The sequence below is a fragment of the Castor canadensis genome, chromosome 15 (genome assembly GCF_047511655.1).
Source record: "Castor canadensis chromosome 15, mCasCan1.hap1v2, whole genome shotgun sequence".
In the NCBI taxonomy this organism is placed as follows: Eukaryota; Metazoa; Chordata; class Mammalia; order Rodentia; family Castoridae; genus Castor; species Castor canadensis.
In genome coordinates, this window is record NC_133400.1 from 47488972 (window position 1) to 47499031 (window position 10060).

Below are 10060 nucleotides of genomic sequence, written 5' to 3' on the forward strand. Positions count from 1 at the left end.
GGATTTCTAATAGTTTTTTGGTAGGGTCTTTTAGGTATAGGATTATGTCATGTGCAAATAGGGATAGTTTTACTTCTTTCTTCTCTACTTGAATCCCTTTTTTTCTTGCTCTTGTCTTACTGCTCTGGTGAGGAATTCCAAAAGTATATTGAATAGGAGTGGGAAAAGAGGGCATCCCTGTCTCATACCTGACTTTAGTGGGAATGGTTTCAGCTGTTCTCCATTAAGTATAATGTTGACTATATGTTTGTCATATATAACCTTTATTATATTGAGGAACATTAATCTATTCCTAATTTCTATAGAACTTTTATCATGAAAGGGTGTTGCCTTTATCAAAAGCTTTTTCTGCATTTATTGAGAGGATCATGTGGTTTTTGTCTTTGCTTCTGTTTATGAACTGTATTACATTTATAGATTTTCCTAGGTTGAGACATACTTTCAGTCCTGAAATGAACTGAACTTGATTACAGCATATGATCTTTTTCATGTGTTGTTGAACTCTGTTGGCCAGTATTTTGTTGAGAATGTTTGCATTTATATTAATTAAAGATATCAATGCCAGATGCTGGCTCCAAACATGCTTGGGAGACACCATCAACAGGTAAGCAAATAAGTGGCATGTGGTAGTCTCGTGGCTACCCCTGGGATAAACCAGCATAGTCCCCTGGACAGACTGACCCTTTCCCCACACAAAAAAAAAACTGAGTAATAAACAATGAACTGGATATTGTTCATGAACTAATAAACAATGAAAAGGATACACAATAGAGAGGGCGTTGCTTTAAGTGCACTGGAAAGTGGGAGGAGCAAGGAGCTGATCTTCACAGGAACATTCAGTAAACAAAGCCTGCAAAGTAGACAGCAGACAAGCCTCTGCACCAGAGAAGGGGGAAGGGGCAAATAGCTGGACTCTGTGCACGAACTGTTAGTAAACAAAGCCTGAATGGAAGATGGCTGACAGTAGGTGGGTGATGAGCAGCTGCCTGACATAGGGCAGATAGTGGTCCACAAAGCTAGTCTCCAGACTCAACCACCTGGTGAGACTACGATAGAGCTACTGCTTAACTACCAACACCAGGACTGATTGCTGAAGGAGTAACACCAGGACTACTAAGACTGAAATTCTATTGTTCCTGAACCTGGAATTTTTTTTCTTTCTCTCTAAGTGTTTGTCTTGTTCACTGTTTGTTAGTCCCCCATCTCTCCCTGTTGATTTCTTTGGCTCTCTATTTTGTTTTCTTTTCTTTCTTTTTCTTTTTTTCTCTTTCTTTTTTGGTTTCATTAGTTTTACTACTGTAAGTTAGCTAATACTAAATTACACACAGAACAGGGACAGAAACAGAACCAAGTGGAACAATGGGAAGACAAAAAGAATGTGAACCATTCACTTTCAAAAATAAATTGTTACAGGATTCAGAGGGAAATGAAGAAAATGGATACTCAGTTCAGGACTCCAACAAAACAAAGATAAACTATCCTAAGGAACCCAATGAAGCCTACAAAAACACCCTGAAAGAAGAAATCCTGCAAGAACTTACTGAGAATTTCATGGAGATGTGACTAGACAAGGTCAACCAAAATGTACAGGAGGCACTCAAGAAATTCCAAGAAAACAAAAATAAAGAATATGAGAAAACAGACAAACAAATAAGTGAACTCATACAATCCCTAAATAAATATCAAATTGAAACAGAGAACAGCATAAATAGAGAGATAAATGAATTAAGGACAAAAATTGGCAATATTAAAGAGGAAGTGACACATGTTATGGAAAACCTCAGAAAAAAGAATGAAACAGAAATACAAAATACAATGGAAGTTCTCTCCAGCACATTAGAACAAGCAGAAGACAGAATCTCAGAAATTGAAGATGAAATGGAAATTAAAGGAAAAACTGAAGAATTGTTAGACAGACAACTCAAGACCTGGGAAAGGAATATGCAAGAACTCACCAACTCCATCAGAAGACCAAACCTGAGAATCATGGGCATTGAAGAAAGAGATAGGTGCAAGAAAAAGGGATTCATAATATATTCAACAAAATAATAACAGAAGTTTTCCCATATCTAGAAAAACTATGCCCAACAGGTACAGGAAGCATCCAGGACACCAAACAGACTTGACCAAAATAGAAGGACCCCATGACGTATTACCATTAAAACAATAAGCACAGAGAATAGAGAAAGAATATTGAAGGGTATAAGAGAGAAAAACCAAATAACATACAAAGGTAAACCCACCAAAAGCACAGCAGATTTCTCAATGGAAACCTTAAAAGAAAGAAGAGTGTGGAGTGAGGTCTTCTGGGCACTGAATGAAAATAACCTCAACCATAGGATATTCTACCCAGCAAAGCTATCATTCAAGATACATGGAGCAATAAAAGTCTTCCATGCTAAGCAGAAACTATAACAATATATGACCACCAAACCACCACTACAAAAGATTCTCCAAGGAATTCTGCACACAGAAAATGAAAGCATACAAAACCATGAAAGGACAGGCAGTACCAAACCACAAGAGAAGAAAAAGCAAGAAAGTAGAGAGTAACATTGATTCATCTGCACACAGTCAAACCCTTAAGCAACAAAGACAACTAAATGACAGGAATCACCACATACCTATCAATACTAACACTGAATGATAATGGACTTACTCACCCATCAAAATACACCATTTGCCACACAGGATTAAAAAGGAAGATCCAACAATCTGTTGCTTACAGGAGACCCATCTCATTGACAGAAACAAGCACTGGCCTAAGATGAAAGCCTGGAAGAAGATTTACCAAGCCAATGCCTCCCAAAACAAGCAGGAGTAGCAATACTTGTCTCAGACAAGGTAGACTTCAAACCTACATTGACCAAATGTGATGAAGAAGGACACTCCATACTAATAAAAGGGGAAATGCACCAAAAGGAAGTAATAACTATCAACACATATGCACCCAACATCAATGCACCCAATTTCATCAAACATACTCTGAAGGACCTAAAAACATATAAACTCCAACATAGTCATAGTAGGAGGCTTTAATACCCCCTATCACCAATAGATAAGTCATCCAAACAATCAATAAAGAAATCCTATATGTAAAGCACACCATAGATTAAATGGACCTAGCTGCTGTCTACAGAATGTTTCATCCAACTTCTGCACAATATTCATACTTCTCAGCAGCCCATGGAAGCTTCTCCAAAATTGATCATATCTTAGGGCACAAAGCAATCCTCAGCAAATATAAGAAAATAGAAATAATCCCATGCATTGTATCTGATCACAATGTGTTGAAACTAGAACTCAACAGCAAAAACAACAGTAAAAAACATGCAAACAGTTGGAAGTTGAACAAACATTGCTAAGTGATCCATTGGTCATTGATAAAATAAAAGGAAATTAAAAGGTTCCTGTAAGTTAATGAAAATAAACACGACCTATTGGAACTGGAAGACATCATTCTGAGCGAGGTTAACCAGACTCTGAAGACCAAAAATCATATGTTCTCCCTCATATGAGGACTTTAGATCTAGAGCAAATACAGAAATGTGGTTGGACTTGGGTCACATGATAAAGGGAGAGCACACATGGGAGGTATGGGGATAGGCAAGAAACCCAAAACATGGAAGTGCTTGATGTCCCCACTGCAGAGGAACTAATATAGAAAACTTAAAGTGACAGAGGTCAATATGAGAAGGGGATAAGAAACTAGTGAAGAGGTCAGTTAGAGATGAATCAACTTGGAATGTAATACATTTGTACATGGAAGCAATGCTAGGAATCTCTCTGTATAGTTATAGTTATCTCAACTAGTAAAAACGCTTAGTCTTTTTTTTTAATTTTTATTTTATTCATATGCGCATACAATGTTTGGGTCATTTCTACCCCCTTCCCCCCGCCCCTTCCCTTATTCCCCCTTTCCCCCACCCTTATCTCTAATTTTGTTGGAGAGAGAATATAAGCAATAATAGGAAGGACCAAGGGTTTTTGCTAGTTGAGATAAGGATAGCTATACAGGGAGTTGACTCGCATTGCTTTCCTGTGTATGTGTGTTACCTTCTAAGTTAATTCTTCTTGAACTAACCTTTTCTCTAGTTCCTGGTCCCCTTCTCCTATTGGCCTCAGTTGCTTTAAAGTATCTGCTTTAGTTTCTCTGCATTGGGGGCAACAAATGCTAGTTAATTTCTTACATGTCTTACCTATCCTCATATCTCTCTTGTGTGTGCTCACTTTATTATATGATCAAAGTCCAACCCCCTTGTTGTGTTTGCCCTTGATCTAATGTCCACATATGAGGGAGAACATATGATTTTTGGTCTTTTGGGCCAGGCTAACCTCACTCAGAATGATATTCTCCAATTCCATCTGTTTACCTGCGAATGATAACATTTTGTTCTTCTTCATGGCTGCATAGAATTCCATAGTCTTTCTTATTGCTTACGTTTTCTCTTCAACAAAATTAGAGATAGGGGCAGAAACAGAAAGAGTCTGCCTGGAAGCAAGGGGGTGTGGGGGGAGAGGGAGGGAGTTAAGTAAGGGGGAGAAATGGCCCAAATAATGTATGCACATGTGAATAAATGAATAAAAAATAGCAAAAACAAAAAAAAGATATCAGTATGCAATTCTCTTTTTTTGTTGCATCTTTATTGGGTTTTGGAATGACTGTAAAACTGGCTTCATAGAATGAGGTTTATAGTGTTCATGTCTTTCTTTCTTCTGGAAAAGTTTAGGATAATTAATGTTAGTTCTTTAAAGATTTGGTCGAATTCAGGAATGAATCCCTCAGATCCTTGGCTCATCTTTGTGGGGAGGCTCTTTTTTATTGCTTCAATGTCATTGGTTATTATGGGTCTATTTACGTGGTAATGTCTTCTTGGTTCAATTTTGGTTGTTTGTATGCATCTAGAAATTTCTTCTAGATTTTCTAGCTTGTTTTCATTAATTTGTGTCTTTTCCTTCCTCCATTTTGTCATGTTGGCTAAGGGTTAGTTGATCTTGTTAAAATTTTCAAAGAACCAATTTTATGTTTTATTGATTGATTGAATAGCTTTTTTGGTCTTGATCTCATTAATTCCATCCCTGATCTTTATTATTTCTTTGTTTTTGCTAGTTTGGATTTGGTTTGTTCTTGTCTTTAAGGTACCTCATTAGGTTGTTTATTTGAGAAGTCTCTGTGTTTTTAATGTAGGTACTTACAGCTCTAAACTTTCCCCTTAGCACAGCATCTGCTATGTCCTACAGATTCTGACATGTAATATTTTCAAATTCATTAGACTCTAGGAACTTTTTGATTTCTTCTCTTATTTTTCAGTTACCCACTGGTCATTCAGCAGTGTGTTGAGTCTATTTTCTGTGGTTTCTTTTGTTGTTGTGTTCTACTTTTATTGAGTTGTGATCTTATATGATAAGGAGGTTATTTCAATTTTCTTAAGTTTGTTGAGGCTTCCTTGTGTCTTAAAATATCTATTTTTGAGAAAGTTTCATGAACTGTTCCATTAATGTGTATTGCACAGTTTTGGGGTAAAATATTCTGAATATATCTACTATGTCCATTTTGTCTAATGTATGTATTAGTTCTGAAGTTTCTTTGTTGATCTTCTGCCTGGATGACCTATCTATTGGTGACATTCGGGTATTCAGGTCTCCCATTATCACTGCGTCTTTTTGCCATCGTATTTTTTTAGCGCCTGTCCTAGAATTATGATTCTCATGATCTCAGTCTCCCACATAACTTGGGATGTCAGGCATGTTTTACCATGTTTAGCTATTGGTTAACATTGGGCTTCATATGCTTTTTTGCCCAGGCTGGCCTTGAATCATGACCTTCCCCTTCTCAGTCTCCCATGTGGGTAGGATTTCATGCATGGACCAATTGGTACTTAGCAAGAAGCTTTTGTTATTGTCATTCCATTCATAAATTGTTGCTTTTAACTCCTGGGCAATTTCAGTTCTATTCAAAAAGTCTTTGCCAATGTCTTTATCTTCACACGTTTTCTCCATTTTGTCCTGCAGTAATTTCAAAGTTTTAGGTCTTACATTAATATATTTGAGCCATTTCAAATAAGAGACAGGGATCCAGATTCAGTCTTTTACATGTGGATATACAGTTTTCCCAGAACCATTTCTTTAATGTTATGTTTTTGGTTCCTTTAAAAAAAATCAGATGATTTTAGCTGTACGTTTTTATTTCCCGGTTTCTATTCCATCCATCTACTTGTCTGTTTTTGTGCCAATGCTATGCTGTATTTTGTTACTGTGGCTCTGTAGTATAACTCTAGCATTACTCTTTTTGTTCAGGATTACTTTTGCTATCTGGGATTTTTTATGTTTTCATGTGAGTTTTAAGATTGATTTTTCTGTTTCTGTGAATCTATAGAGTATCAGGAAGAGAAGACAAAGTAAAGGAATTAGATCAAACAGTAAAAGAACATGAAAAAGGACTCAGAAAATATGAATGAAACATCCAAGATATCTGGAACATCATGAAAAGACCAAACCACAATGCTGGAGGTATCACAATATCTGACTTCAAACTATATTACAAAGCAATAGCAATAAAAGCAACCTGGTACTGGCACAAAAACAGACATGACGACCAGTGGAACAGAAGAGAGGACCCGGATATGAAGCCACACAGAATACTTGGAGTGGTGGCATGTTACTGTCAACTCAGCTATGATAAGATGTATAAAATAGAAGTATTGTTCAGGTCAGCCTGGGCAAAAAGCAAGATCCTATTTCCAAAATAATCTCCTGGGAAAATTGGCTAGCAGTCTGCAAAAAATTAAAACTAGATCCATGTTTGTCACCATATAAAAATGTTAACTCAAAATGGATCAAGGATCTTAATATCAGACCCCAAACTTTAAAGTTGGTACAGGAAAGAGTAGGAAATACTCTGGAACTAATTGGTATAGGCAAGGACTTTCTCAATGGAACCCCAGCAGCTCAGCAACTAAGAGATAGCTTTCAGTAGTATAGCCATTTACACATGACAATCTGTGAACATTGGGAGGTCTTTCCATCTTCTTGTGTCTTCTTCAATTTCTGTCTTTAAGGATTTATAGTTTTCATTGTGTAGTCTTTCACATCCTTTGTTAAGTTTATTCCAAGGTATTTAATTTTTATGAGGCTATTGTGAATGAGATGACTCTCCTGATTTCTTTCTCAGCCTGATTTTTGTATGTTGACTTTTTGTTCTGCTACTTTGCTGAAAGTGTTTATCAGATTTGGTATTGCTCAGTGGAAGTCTTTAGCATCTTTTAAATATAAGATCATATTATATGCAAATAAAGATAATATGTTTTATTTTCTTAATGGTATTCCTTTTATTTCTTTCTCTTGACTTTATGCAAGGTCTATCTTGAAAGGGAATGTAGAGAGTGAAAACTGTTGCCTCATTCCAGACTTTGGAGGAAATGATTTTAGTTTTCCCCAGTTAGTATTACGGTGTCTATAAGTATGTCATATATAGCCTTTATTATACTAAGCTTGTTACTTTTATTCCTAGCTTCTGTAGGACTATTATCATGAAAGAATTGTAAATTTTTCACTTTTTTGGTTTTGTTTTGGTGTTTGTCTCTTTTAAGATAAGGTCATCCTATAGAGGTTAGTTAGACTCAAACTTATGGTACTCATATTTCAACCTCCCAAAAGCACAGATACCAATATAGGACTACATTATGCCAGTCTCAGTGTTTCTATTTTAACATAGGACTAAAGATTTAATCAGACAAATTAGGAAAGAAATAGGAAAAATTACAATTGGAAAGAAAGAAGTAGATGTGTCACTGGTTTCATATGACATGACCTTACATATACAAAACACAAAAGAGTCAATAAAAAACTCTAAACAGATTTATTCAGAATATCCATTCAACATGTAATTGCCAGTTTTTCTTTCATACAAACTCACTGAAAAAACAAAACAGTCCCATTTATAGTGGCTTTAAAATAATACAATTCTTAGGAATGAATTTAACCAAGGGAGTAAATGATCCCTTGGGAATCATTTGGGACACTATATTATATTGCATTAAGAAATGACAATTGTTACTGGAACCAGCAATATTCAGTATATCCACATTGGGTAGACAAAGAGACAAGCATCCTCATTTCCATTTCTGGATAAACTGATGTATGTTCCAAAATTATATAGGTGACAAGGGAAAAAAGCAGAGGGCAAGAATTATGGATAGTTAAGGAGTCTCAAATTGTAGTATGGTTGATCATTATCTTAGGAAGGGCATGAAGAGTCCAGTAAGTTATAAGAAAGTTGTTGCCTAAAGAGGTGTGGTAGGAGTGGGAGAGTTACTTTAACTCTTGTGACAGGATGTTCATAATAAGATGAAAGTTGTTCCTGGAATCCAGGGTGACTGCATTAGACAATGATTCACAGGACAAAACAATTCATAAAGGCAGAAGACAGTTTGTCCTTTCAAGTTTAGGGCAATGACTAGAGACTTTTAGGTGTTGATCTGTTTTTTTTTTGAGCAACATATTATCAAAGTAAGTGCCTAACAATCTGTTGATTAAGGTATCCCTTCAAACACTGAAAATGTCTTAGGTAACTTTATCTTAATATATTCACCATTAAAGCCAAGGATTACAAGTATTTAGACAAGCACTCTTTAATTAAAATGATTAACATTGTATATGCAGGACTAGTAGGGATTTGACTCAAAGTTTAAGGTAGCAAAGGAGACAGATGCCAAAATGAAGGCATAGATGTCCAAGCTTTTATTCTGGTTTAATTATCTATCAGACATCTTCAGGCCCAAGTGAAGAGGGAGTGTTTTAGCAAAAGCAGATTCTAAGTTACAATATGAAAATTTAAAACAATTGGAAGAAAGCATATGGTTATGACCATGGCACCCAAAACCAAACAATGAAAGCAATATCAATGATGTGAACTGTAACTCTATCAAACTAAAACATTTCTGCACAGAAAAGAAAACAATACACAAAGTTTAAAAACTCACAGGGTGGGAGAAAATATCTGCAGGCTACATGTATAAAAAATGATTAATATCCAAAATATATAAGGAACACTTAAATTCAAATGCAAAAACAGGTATTATGACCGAAGATTTACAAATGGTCAACAGATACATGAACAAGTGCTCATCACCAAGCAAATGCAAGTCAAAACACAGAGAAGTAGTTAAAGAGAACGCTTATCAAACAAATCTAGAACTGAATTTCTCCTTTCCCAAACAATTGCACTTAGGTGGACATGCCCCCAATGAAAATATTCTTGAAAAAGGAAAAATGGTTATATGGGCATATTTATTTGTCAAAACTGTATTATTGAGATGTGTGCCTTTCAATGTATTTACACCTGGCCACATGGAAAAGGAAAAGAACTAAAAACGTTAAGTCGGGGCAAGGAGTGAGTGAGTGCTAAAGAGACATGATTAGTGTTTGCTGAATCTGAGGGACAGGCCTATTGTGCCATTTATCCCCCTACTTGGGCCTAGGAGAAATATTTGTAGGGAAATTGTTATGGTTTGGATATGAACTATCACCCCAAAATGCTCATGTGTTGAAGGCTTGGTTCCCTCATGTTCAAATATGAGGTTTTTAGGAAGTGATTGAATCTTGAGTGTCTAACCTAATCAATGGATTCTTCCACTAATGGATTCATAATTTGATGGCATTATTGGAAGTTATTGGAAACTAGGAAGTCAGGCCTAATTAGAGGAAGTGGGTCATTGGAAGAGTCTATCTTGTCCCTGGTCCCTTGTCCTTCCTCTTTCTACTTCCCAGTTGCCATGAGGTGAACTACATGCTCCCACTGCCATGATATTCTGCCTCACCTCAGAAAAAAGCAATGGATCTAAGCAACCATGGACTGAAACCTCTGAAAATGAGGAATGGGAAGCAGCAGCCAGGAATTCACAGATCAGCATTGTACTAACAAATGGTTTGATTAAAAGCACACAGATACTGCTTTCTTTGCTTTGAACTTCACAAGGTGCAACATTTAGTAAAAAGAAAAGGGTAAAAAAAGGAAACAAAGAGCAGTTGTCTCCCTCTGATGTTAGCCACTTGCCCAAAT